The sequence below is a fragment of the Cydia fagiglandana genome, chromosome 18 (genome assembly GCF_963556715.1).
Source record: "Cydia fagiglandana chromosome 18, ilCydFagi1.1, whole genome shotgun sequence".
Lineage (NCBI taxonomy): Eukaryota > Metazoa > Arthropoda > Insecta > Lepidoptera > Tortricidae > Cydia > Cydia fagiglandana.
The window spans coordinates 13,065,667-13,079,270 of record NC_085949.1 but is presented as its reverse complement, the minus strand read 5'-3'; positions in this window follow the sequence as shown (position 1 = coordinate 13,079,270).

Sequence of the window (13,604 nt, the reverse complement as noted above, 5' to 3'; positions counted from 1 at the left end):
CCCGATAGTTTTTTATGTCATGTTTATTGCCACTTTTATGGATTGGAACTACGATGGATCTCTTCCAACAACATGGCAATGTCCCGGTCCTTAAAGAAAGATTGAATAGTAGGCATATGGGAAAAGCTAACCTTGCCCGACAGTTCTTTAAAAATATTGGATGTATTCCATCTGGTCCACAGCCTTTAGAAGTCACCAATCCCTTAAGGTAGCTTTCAACAAGAGAGGTAGTGATATTAACATTATTTATTAGGCAATTAGGAAACACAGTGTTATTTAATGCAATTGAAGTAGATTGGCAAGGTGCTTGAGAGTTAACATTATTGACGAAAACTGACTGAAAATAGGTATTAAATAAATCAGCGACTTCTTTGCCGCTATTACCAACACTATTGTCCAAGAAAAGTGTGTTGGGTATCCCGTTAACGCTCATCTTAGACTTCAAAAATGACCAAAAAGATTTTGAGTTATAACGAATGTTGTTTTCAGATCGTGAGATGAATAATTTGTAGCATGAATTTTCCATGGATTTAATCTTTGCCCTTAATTTTGAAAATGCTATGTAATCCGCGAGTCGTCCATAAATTTTCCATTTTTTATGAGTCTTTATTTTATTCTTAATCAATTTTATTAATGGTCGGGAGTACCATACGGGAAATTTATCTTGGCTAGAATTTATTATTTTAGTAGGGATCAGATCATCTATAATTCGGTTTAGAATATCATAGAAAGTATCCACAGCTATTTCTATGCTGTCTTCTGGAAGACAACGTTCCCAGTCCACTTTATCCAATTCTGCGTTTACAATGTCGTAGTCAGCTGCATAGAAACGCCGTACTATACGACGCGCTGGTTTTAAGTAATTATCACTCGACCCTATACAAGTCTTTACACAAAAGACCGGGTGATGATAGTCTATAGGAACCAAGGCTTCAACGTTTGATAAACTACAGTCAACATTTGATAAAACTAAATCTAATTGTCTACCATTCTGATTGGGAATATCGTTGAATTGATACCAGTCGGTAAAACACATAAACGCAGACAACTGAGTCGTTAAAATATCGTAATTTGGGATTTCCAACTTGAACTTTTTTTGGCTAGGTACATTAGGTATCCAGGAGGCTCCCGGGATGTTAAAATCACCTAACACTACGAAATAATCGTTAGGAAAATCAGTGTAAATGTTAGATAAAAATTCAAAAAATGATGATTGGGACTCTATCTGGAACTTACTTTGTGGAAAATAACAAGTTAACAATCTTATTTTCTTACCAGTAGGTCCTTGAGAGATAGGTACATCAATCCAGGTGACGTCAGCGTCAAGTAAATCGACGAATGGGTGAAGATCGCGTACTTCAGCTCTGAACTTACGATGCACGGCTATAAGCGTACCTCCTCCCCGCGTCATACCTACTCGCTCATAATCACGGTCAGTACGGTAAACCGAGTATCGGGAATCGAAAAGTTCAGAATCAAATATTCCAGGCAGGAGCCAGGTTTCCGTAATACAAACAAAGTCGTAATCAAATCTTAATACGTTACGGAGAAATTCAATTGTTTTTGACCTTAAGCCCCGTGCATTTTGATAATATATACTAATATTACCGTCCATTATTTAAAGATAAAATTAATATTTAATTCAATATTTTTGTATTTGGATCTCAGAACAAAAAGCATTTCAATAGCAAGCCAAGCTCCAGCAATAATAAGCAATAATATGCAAGAAATAATGTTCTTAGATAAATCGAAAATAAATATTCCATGAACTAATTTATAGCAAGAAATACAACCAAGATATAATTTGTTTCTGCAAATATTAATATCACTTACACACAATTTAAGTAATAAAATATAGAGGTAAAGGTTTTCGATACACAAATGCAAAGCTAAAGTTGTAACGCCTATGAAATTTTGTTTAAAGCCTCTTCCGACCCAATATACAAAACCGGGGACTTTTCATCGCGACGAACCATGACTGTGCAATTGCGAACCCAGCAAAATTGATATTTTTTCTGTTTGGCTCGTTGTTTCGCCTCTTTGAGTAGATATTTATTGTAAGTCGAGAGATGGTCATTCACGTAAATTCGATTAAGGCTGGTACTGTATCCTAAGTCGGAAGCTTTTAAATTTCGTAATTTACGAAGTGACGCCATGAAGTCGTCTTTTTTATAGCGCGCTTGCATCTTAACAATAATGGGTTTCGGTATGGCGCCGTCCGAGTCGTTCCTCACAGCAACACGCGTAACAAAGTCTACGTCGGTATTCGTATTCAGCGAGTATCCACTAAGGTCCGCTAACGATTTCAGAATGGTGAACAAGTTTTCTCCCTTTGTTTCCGGCACGCCATTGATTTGTATGTTAGATCGCCTAACCCACTGTTCATTTCTTCGGGAGTCGTTTATAACATCGCCGATTGCCTTTTTTACGTCGTCTAATTCTGCTTTGCACTCTTCCAGTGCGGTGACCCGAGACTCAATCGTGCTCATTCTGCCGGCTAAGTCAGTCAATTTGGAGTCGATACTGCTCCTCATCTCGGCAATATCATTCTTAACTTGGGACAAATCCGATTGTATTGCTTGGATTTATTCTTTAATAATCAATATTAACCTTCGGATTATAAATATTTATTTTTTCCAATATTGAATTTTTTAATACAGTGTACTAAATAGTCTCCTCCACTTGACCACGGCCAAGGTAGTATATATAATAGTATTATAATTGTAGGTAATCGTTAAAATTCTTAAACTATTTAGAGCCACTTGCACCATTCGTCTAACCCTGGGTTTACCGGTTAAACATTGAGTTACCATGGTTACCAATACAATTTGACACTGGGTTAACAATATAATGGCTTAACCCCGGGTTAGTGGGGTGGTGCAAGTGGCCCTTAGTCTACATTTTAGCTGGATTTTGGCATACTTATATTAGGTACTTACGTACCTAATACTCGTGAATGAAATATTATGAAGAACTCGATGCTCTTCGGATTGTTAAGACAGGAATTGTCTATTCTTGTAAATCCCGTGTACCTGTAGAAATACAAATTAAATTCGAGTTTTGAACTCTTCTAGAATCAAATTCAAAATCGCCAAAATTGCCCTGGGCCTTACGAGGCTATAGATATAGAAACTAATAGGGATATGAGGGTTACCTACGCCATTTCGAAAGATGTTTTGCCGATAGTTGTTTCGTCGAAGACCTTTTATCGAATCTACTTTTAGACGAAAGCTTGATCAATCGAAGGTACCATTCATCGAAATATAATTTCACCGACAATGCGTTTTGTCGAAAGCTTAAAACATCGAATATTCATTTTATTGAAACTTTTTTACACATGATATTTCATCGACATTTGAAGTATCTACTTACCTAATTATGCAATGTTTATTTTATCGAAAAATGGAATCTTGACCGTTGCGAGGGTTTCTATTACAGAATAATTATTTATTTCCTAGCAATATTTCTTGTAAAACTGGAAAACCGAGTAATAAATATAAAATAGTGTATACTTCACTTCTTCACTTCTTTAGTCGGTACTTCAGTTTAGTAACTTTAAGATAGGTCAAATATTACGTCTGGATACGATATTGTATCTAGTACCCAATAAATATACACTATTTTATATTTATTACTCGGTTTTCCAGTTTTACAAGATTTTTTGCTATGCAATACATAATTATTCTGTAAATTTGTTTAACCCTTGTGCCTTGAAACCCATTAAATAATTATTCTGCTGCAGGCTTTGCTACAGGTAGCTAAAAGTACATCTGTTCCACCCCAATTTTGGGGTTTGCCACAAGCCGCGCGTGGCGCTGTCGCCACCTAGCGGCCATATCTGTCCTGATCGTAACATACGCGTTTTGTTAGAGAGTGAGTCTTCTGTACCTAGTACTATTATTTATTCTGTGCTTTAGCATCATACTTATGAATGTTAAGGTGCCGTGGTATACGCCAGCAGCATTTTAGATCACAATATTCATAATACGGTTGCCAAAAAATATTAATAGCAATCTTGAAGTTCAAAACCTGATTAAACAACTTTCGCTCGGTAGAAAATAAATCACGAATATAGGTCTAAAACGAACCGTTAAAAATTTGTAACAATTTTTGCACAAAAGCTAAAAATATGAAAAATGCTTCTAAAATGCGCAATTTAATTTTTGATCAAAATCTTAGATTACTTTTTTGTGAAAAATTTTATTAAAAAGAACTTTTTACACGTTAATTAGGACAGAACAATTTTATTATCACCTTTAGGTGCCGACCTTTTTTTATTTTAACTTTATTTACACCTATTATTGTGCAGAATCACGAATATGAATAAGCAATAATGGCTTAAACATCGAATAATCGCTATGTTCTAAATTTAATTCCGATAGGTATATCTTATCCTCTAGCCGCCCATACGTCAAACCTTGCCAAGCAAAATGAAATTTTATTTTGTCAATACAAAGTTCAAATTAGAATGGAACAGGACACCTTTTTATAGGTCTCTGGGCGGCTAGAGGTTAAAATAAATGACTGTGCTGTGAGCCTGTGACTTACGAACAGACGGACATGAAGAATCTACGAGTAGGGTTCCGTTGTTACCAGTTTAAAAAAACCTTAAAAATTACTAGTCGGATAGTGCTTATATTATATCATATCATATCATAATCATATCATATCATACATCATTTATTCAGTAATAATCATTATTACATTGTCATTATAAGTTACTTTGAAGAGCTAAAAATAAATACATAATTAAATTAAAATTAAAATTACATTGTAAATTTTCATTACGATATTATGTTAATATACAGGTTGTTTGGTACATCGTTTGCCATTTTAAAACGGCAGATAGGTTGAGTCATTTGCTATCTTCTCAGGCCTAGAAATTTTAAATTTGGCGCACATTACTTTTTTCACTTCTATGCCAGTTTTTCGTAAATTTCAAATTTTTACTTGCGTAGTAGTAAAAAAACCATGGCCAATTTTATTTTTCTAGGCATGTGAAGATAGCAAATGCCTCAACCTATCTGCCGTTTTAATTTGGCAAACGATGTACCAAACACCATAAATATACCGGGTGTGGCCTGTAATATGAGCAAAAAATTTAACTGTAGGCTGTACTCCTCATACTGATCAACATTTGTTCAGCGACTTTTGAAAATAACTTGTACTTTGATTTGTAATACTCTTTAAAGGTTATTCAAAGACGCAATGTATTGCGAATTTTGTTTTGTTTAAGGCGTGACAAGCAACGTCAATCACAATGATATGGCGTGGCGATGGCGTCCTAATTCATAATTTTTAAAAGTTGTAGAACAAAAGTGTCACCGTTTGAGGAGTACAATCTATGTTTTAATTATTTGCTCATGTTACAGGCCACACCCGTTATATGTGAACAAGTGTTCACAGGAGCCCCGACTCGCCTACGGTGTAAGACGTTAGGAATAACACTATAACAGTACGATACGTGTAACAGAGCACCTGCAAGTGAAATGCGCTTACTACAATCACGTTCAAACAGCCAACTGGTTGCGGTGGAAAATGAAAAAGCTGTTACTGTCCAGATTTGGTAAACTTAGGGAAATTATGTATGGAGTTTGAAAATGGAAATTCTTAGTTGAGGGGGTAACCTCAAAAGGTCAATAATGAGTACCGTAAAATGTGGTGAGTTGGGTGACATTTGACTTTCAAACCTCGATAAAATTTTATTTTTACATGTGAAAACTGAATGGTGTTTATAATAAGTGGTTCGGACGTTTGTATTTTATTTTGGGTACTTCCATTTCATAACTTTGACGATAAAGAGAAAAACCCACCTCACCCCGTAGTGCCTCGTATTTGGGGTGAGAGGGTTTTTCATACAAAGGTGATTTTGGAAGATTGTTGGATCGATTTTTTTTTATTATGCGTACTACTATAGCCCCATTTTAAATTGGAATACATTATTTTTGTAGCAGTAGCCTTAAAAATCCCTTCTCACCCCCCTCTCAAACCTTCTCTCCCAATTCATAACCCAACTCTCCCCGCGAAACCTACTCACCCCGTTTTACGGTAATAATATTGGTAAGGGGCTGTCTATAAATGACGTCATCCATTTTTTGACGATTTTTGATCCCCCCCCCCTAAAATCATCCAGAAACCAATGCTTCGAATGACCCCGTTTCCTCCTACGTCATGCTACCATCATCCGATGTCCAGACCCCCCTAATTTGAAAATTTTGAAATGACGTAATTTATGAATAGCCCCTAAGTAGTTTTGAACATTGCATTATTATAGGTACTGCATATAATTTATAAACGATGACTCACGCTATAACGCACAGTGCACGCTATAGCATAACGAATCGGGTCCGGGCGGAGGCCTCCGACACTTCGTTTTATACCGCGTGTGGCCCGTAACATGAGCAAATAATTAAAACATAGATTGTACTCCTCAAACGGCGACACTTTAATTCAACAACTTTTAAAAATTATGAAGTATAAATTTAATACTCTCTATTTTTCATACAAAATAAATATTATCTTCAATGGACGCCATCGCCACGACATATCATTGTGATTGACGTTGCTTGTCATTGTCGCGCCATAACAAAATTCGCAATACATTGCGTCTTAGAATAAACTTTATAAAGTGTTTAAAAATCAAATCACAAGTTTTTTTTTAAGTCGCTGAACAAATGTTGGTCAGTACGAGGAGTACAGCCTACAGTTTAATTTTTTGCTCATATTACAGATTACAGGCCACATAGACAGCCACTTCCGAGCCTCGGTAGTTACGTAATAATTTCTATAGAAAACGAAGTCTGACGCCTCGGCCAGGACCATTCTAGTGTGGGTGATCCTTAAAGTCACTAAAAATCCTAATGGTTACGTCTGCGGAACTACAACAAGGGAAAGGATATCTCACGCTAGATCGGGCCGGCTCCGGGCCGGAGCTTCCGGCGCTTCGTTTAATATAGAAAGCACCACGTGATCACCTATAAGCCGTCACGGCTTGGTCTAACGTGAATCATCCTTACTTAATATAGAAAGTTGGTTAGGAGGGTCGACCAGATCCACTCTGCTGTGCAAAACCTGTCATCACCGGGTTTAATTTTAAAGTTTTCATTGCCACAACCTGTTCGAGCTGTAAAAAACTCACTGTCATATAAAACACCTCCGGCTGAATAAAGCTAGTCCGTCGCCACTTTTACAAGACACTTCCGCCATAAGAAATCCAATTTAACTTTGTCGCCGAACAAAATGTTCCAATAGAAATAATTTCGTCAAGGACCAACCACTGTACAATTCAATCAGAGGACTTCTGTTTTTCCCGCGTATTTTTGTCATAAAAGTTGGGTAATGTGTATTAAAAGTAACAAATAATGTCCGGAGAAAATTAAAATTAAATTCAGTGCTTTTGTTTTGTTATTCTTAGTAATAGGTTTACCAATTATCATAGGCGATTGATAAAGTTGACTTTTGGGCTTAAATAAAACTAGTTTAATATATTTCACTTAACATAATACAATTCAGTTTCATACTGCCAAGCTTTTCCAAACCAGCCTTACCAACCATCTCAGTTAAACTGTCTATGTAGACAGAGATATAATATAACACTAAATACTCTCTGGTGTAGACGAGGCGTTAATGCCATGAACGTCACGCTACTGGAATCAGTTATGTATCGCTGCCATACATGACCCAAAAATTTTTTATTAAGCTATGAGCTTCATCACATCTGATATTTGAGTAATTCTAAGCATTTCTAGCCTGGGAGGCAAAAAGAAGCGTGCGTCTAGTCGTCTAAAAGATAGAAAGTTGAAATTTGCACTAGATTACATTTATAAATTGTACAAGAGATATTCATATTCATATTCATATTTATTTATAATATCATTAATATTACATGTCAATTTACATATTATTAGGTACAGTATCATATTATATTTATACACGTACCTAGTACGTGATTTATTCAACATATTATAATATACTATGTATAGGTAGTATATTATATCTTTACATTTAAAAATTCATTAAAACTATAAAATGTGTGCCCGAGAAGCCATGCTTTTAGTTTGGTTTTAAAACATTGCAAGGATGGGGCGGAGGTGACCTCTGCAGGTAATTTATTGTATACGGTCGGACCCATCACGTGAGTGACCTTCTCGGACTTCGCCAGTCGTCGCTTCACAGGGAGAAGCATATTTGGGTGCCGCAAACCGCGCGCCGAATCTGAGCGTTTTTTGTATTCGCTTAAATTTACATATGTATAAATTGCTATCTGATAGATTACTATCGACGGCAGAGTTAATATTCCCAGCTCTTTGAAATATGGTCTTACTGAGGTTTCCTGTGCTACCTGGACCACAGATCTTACGGCTCTTTTTTGTAGTCGGAACGCGCGCTCCCATTCTGCGGCGCGTCCCCACATTTCAGCACCGTATTGCAACAGGGAGTGGACGGTCGCGTAGTAGCTTGTCCGCACGGTATGCTTCGGCACGACACGGGCCAGGCGGCGCAGAGCGAAGCAGGCGCCACCTAGCTTACCACACAGCTGGTCAATATGGGTTGCCCAAGTCAGTTTCTGATCTATTTTGAAACCTAAAAAGGTAGTGGCCTCCACTTGTTCCAAGCTAACTTCGTCGGCCTTAATTGTCAGCGGTCTGGGTTCGCGGCCACCGAGGTGGAAATGGAGAAAGTGTGTTTTGGTTAGATTTAGTGCTAAACCATTAAGGCAGAACCACCGGGACAACTGATTTGCAGCATCGTTCAACCCGGTCTCCAGGCTGTCAACACTTGGGGCGGATATAATGCCAGCGACATCATCTGCATACATTAATATGTCAGCAGCTGATATCGCTTCGGGTAGATCGTTTAACAGCAAGGAGAACAGAATGTTAGACACTGACGATCCCTGTGCTACGCCCATTGATATTGTTAGCGGGTCCGATTTGGTTTGCCCCCCGTCTCCCACCACGATTTGGGATCTGCCATGCAATAAGTCTGTAAGGAGGCCGTGCGCAGAGCCACGTATGCCGTAATGTAGAAGTTTGGTGGCTATTACGTTGTGGTCAGCGACGTCGAAGGCTTTGGAGAGGTCACAGCAAATCATTGCAACCTGTTGCTTCCTCTCCAACGCGTCTGTAATTCTGCGCACGACCTCACGCATTAGATCCGCAGTGCAGCGCCCGGCTCTGTACGCATACTGTCGTTCAGACAATGCACAAGTCGAGGTTAGGAACGTCGTTAGTCGTTGACAAAGCCCGTTCTCCAACACCTTAGCGATACAGGGTATTATAGATACGGGCCTGTAATTGTCGATATTTTCCCTCTTTCCTTTGCCTTTGTATAAGGGCGAAATCTTACTTACTTTCAATGGCGCAGGATACGATTTGTCCCTAAGGCAAGTGTTGAATAGGTAGGCTAGCACAGGTGATATGGTGTAACCTATCGTGTTTAGTAAGTCCATGGAAACTCCGTAAACGTCTTTGGTGGTTTTATGTGGAATACGGGTTGAAATTATAGTATGGACTTCGTTAGCAGTGAAAGGGGTGAGCCTCATAGAACAGTCTGCGGGCGCGCGGTTCCCGCTCAGCTGGGCGCGCACTAGGTCAAGGTCAGCGCGCGGTGCCCCGCACGCTAGCGCAGCACCCACAAACCTTCCATTCATGGATATGGATAAGAAGCAATTTTGAGAAATTCAACCCCTAAGGGGGTTAAAAAGGAGATGAAAGTTTGTATGGGGTTCAAGTTTTATTTTAAGATAGGAATTTGAAACTTAGTAAAAATATATATTATTAAAATACAAGAAAACTAATTTCAGCGTTTTTGAAAATTCATCCCCTAAGGTGGTGAAAAAGGGGTCGAAAGTTTGTAAGGAAATCAAAAAAATTTTCGAACGCGGCACTTGAATCTAAGTATTTGGGGATATTATTAAAAGGCAGGAAAAGTAATTTCAGCGTTTTGTAAAATTCATCCCCTAACAGGGTTAAAAAGGGGTTGAAAGTTTGAATCCATTACAAATCCGAGTAGACACACATTTCTTATTGCCTCCCAGGCTTGAAATGCTTAGAATTACTCAAGGAACATATGTAGAAGAAGCAAGAAGCATATAGCTTAATAAAAAAATTTTGGGTCAACTTTATAAACTGCTTCCGCTACGCGGAAATAATTTGCAATAGGTATTTGCAAGAGCAAATTAAAGTTGGCTTGATAGCAAAAAAAAGCATGTCTATTTTTTTTTCTAAGTATATTAGTATATTTTCATAGTAATTAAGACAAAATGTTAATACCTGCATGTTGGTGATTTCTACCGTCGCATGTCTCGCTCAATATAATAACATTTCCCTTTTTAATTTCTTTTTCCTTAAACGTGTTATTGCGAAGTCTAAATATTAATATTTTGCAAAATGTGCATCGTAATCTACATTTGTATTGCCGCAATTCTTGAATAGAAATTGCTCACCATTCCATGGACTTGCTTTCAACTTATTTTTCCACTTCACTGCTCGGTTTCTCGGACTTGCACCATACTCAATCAGAAGTAGATAAAACGGAATTTTATTCTTTTGTATAGAAATAAGTTAGAAAATCCTTTTTACTGCCCCTTAACTTTTTAAGATTTAATCATGGATTTAGTTCGGTTATAGTTCGTTTTTTTAGCATTAGAAAAAACTTGAAATAAGGTAAGCGATCTTGACATGTCTTTTAATTGAAAAAAGCTTTTTGAAAATCAGTAAGTAACTATTACTTATCAAAGCAGAGGAATATAAATGATCGTATTAGATTCATAATTGTTACATATTTGCTGTCAAGAATTCAAGATTGTTTACCTTATTTCTAATACAAAAAAAAGAACTATGGCGCTGTTTCCCAAAGGAAAGATTAAATTGGTTTTTTATTCTCGTGATTAATTTAAACCAAAATATTACTTTGCTAATCCGCGTAAAAGATAACGTGCTAGTCAATCAGTGCTAACCCGTTATACTTACTTACGTATTTTTTTACATGCTAGTAATTATAACGGGTTAGCACTGATTGACTAGCACGTTATCTTTTACGCGGATTATCAAAGTAATATTTTGGTTCTAATTAATATGGATTTCCGCAAAGTAACGCCTGACACGCGTATTCGGGAAACGAGATAATCACAAGATCTAGAAACGATATAGAGATCAACTAGATTTACATTAGATATCGACTAGATGTGACTTGGATATCTAAGTCATAACTTGTCGAAATCGTTCAAGAGGACCTCCAGAATCGCGGAAACGTCAAATTTGACATATCTATCTTGTCGAAATCGTTCAAGAGGACCTCCAGAATCGCGGAAACGTCAAATTTGACATATCTATCTTACAAATATCTTTAAATTATCCATATCGTAACTTGTTGAGGTCTAGTAAAGATCTAATACATTTTTAGAATCGAGCCGTGATTCTATTCACTATTCTCGTGATTATTTTATTGTTCTTTTTTCAATAACAGCTTTTTAGCTTTAAAAATATTTTTTCATCAGATCATACAATATTTAGATTGACTGTACTTAAAGTGTTATGCGTTTTCGATGTGAATAAAATAATTGTACGAGTATTCACTGACCTCTGATTTAACTATAAGTATCACTGTATTAAACTTCAACACTTTTACTGATAATTCATTAAACGTTTCGCATTACAAAGATATCTCCACCAATGGGCCTTTCGATAAATTTAACTTGTCCAACTCCAAGAACGCGGTTCGCCGACATTTGCTTTGGTTTATTACACTAAATAGAAACAAAAGTCATTCTCGAATACCTCACAGAGAATTCTAATTGAATTACAAACCCAGCCCCTAAAGCTAATAATAGACCTTTATATAAACTTGTGTTATTCCAAGAATTTTCAAGAATTTGTCCCTCGGTTTACAATTCCAAACAGGCTCTCTATTCCCTTTAAATAGATATGTACTAGATTATCAAGCATACACAGTAGGTAGATAAAGCCTTTTCTACGTAAAGTTTTTCAAAAAATACCTATGCTAGCTTCCCTAAATGAGCTTGAACATCTCTACACTACGCACTACATAGCGCATCAGAAAATATATCACCAATATATTCCAAAAAATATTTAAGACCTGTGGACACAATCGATGATCAGTTTATGGTTGGAAACCACTTGCTTTGAGATCTTAAAAAAAACAGGCTTAAATTAACACGACAGTGGAGTATCAAGGGTACAATTTTGACTTTTACCGGTGAGGTTTCATCAACCGCAGTCATGTTTAGTAGCCGTCAAATATATGTCTACATTGTTGCACCTTATGTCGTCGTAACAGGGTACAAAATATTGATATATTTTTGAAGTCGTGCCTTCAGCCTGAATGTTTAAACAAAAACACTCAATGGGCGCGGATTTCATCAAAGCTAATTGCTAAACGCGGCTAGTTAAGCTGTTTAAACCTAGATGAGTGTACGCGCTTGGTCAATTCCATATTGACTCAACCCCTTATTCATAAAATCTTATTCCTATTTTTTATTTGAACCTAGTTGTTTATATTAAATTGAGATAAAATTCGTTTTTTTAAGAAACGAATGGAACAAAAGAAAATTTAGCTATACTTAGTTCATGAGATTAGGTTTGAATTGACCAAACGGCTGGTTGAGGCCACTGGGGATAAAAGAGCTGGCAGCTTCCTCGCTCAACGAATAGGTGTTACAATTCAGCGAGGAAATGCTGCCAGTATCTTTGGCACTATGTCCCAGGGGTCTTTAGATATAGATTTTTAGTTTTATAAATAGCTTTAATTTAGCTTAGTTAACAGAAAAAAAATGAATTAGATTGTACATCGTTGTGCACATTCGGCCTGAGGTTTATTCAGCTGTTTTATACACCCGTCATCCATAGAGCATTCACCACAAACGCTGTAAACGTCACAATGGGGTAGTCTATGCAGCCTTTGTCGAGAACTCAGGTCAGATGCGGCGGTGATACGGCACGCCACACTAGAGTTCACTGTATCTATTCATTATGAGGTGCTAATACGGGTATATTTCATTTTTTATGTACGAATAAGACAAGGAATATGCTTTTGGCGCTTTCTTTCATACTGACGGTACCTACCCAGTCTTCTCGAAATGCATGCTTTTAGGTGACAGTCCATTTCCAACGACAGCAGCACAACCGTTCATTTTACTATGGAAATTGACAATAACAACGACGCGTTTATAATATTGTCAAGACTCCCTATTTTTCATACGAAATAAATATTACCTTCATTAGACGCCATCTCCACGTCATATCATATCATTGTGATTGACGTTTCTTGTCACGCCTTAAACATAAGAAAATTCGCAATACATTGCGTCTTAGAATAAACTTTAAAGTGTATTAATAATCAAACCAAAAGTTATTTTTAAAAATCGCTGAACAAATGTTGGTCAGTATGAGGAGTACAGAATACAGTTTAATTTGTTTGCTCATATCATTGTTGTGTCATTGATCCATACATACAATGTAAAAGTCTAAATTCACTGTTTTAATGGGACGTTATTGTCACTGCAAAATTTTATTTTTAATTCAGTTATTTTAATATGGATTATTTTATTAGAAAGCCTTAATCTAACTATAGAAAATTATGTA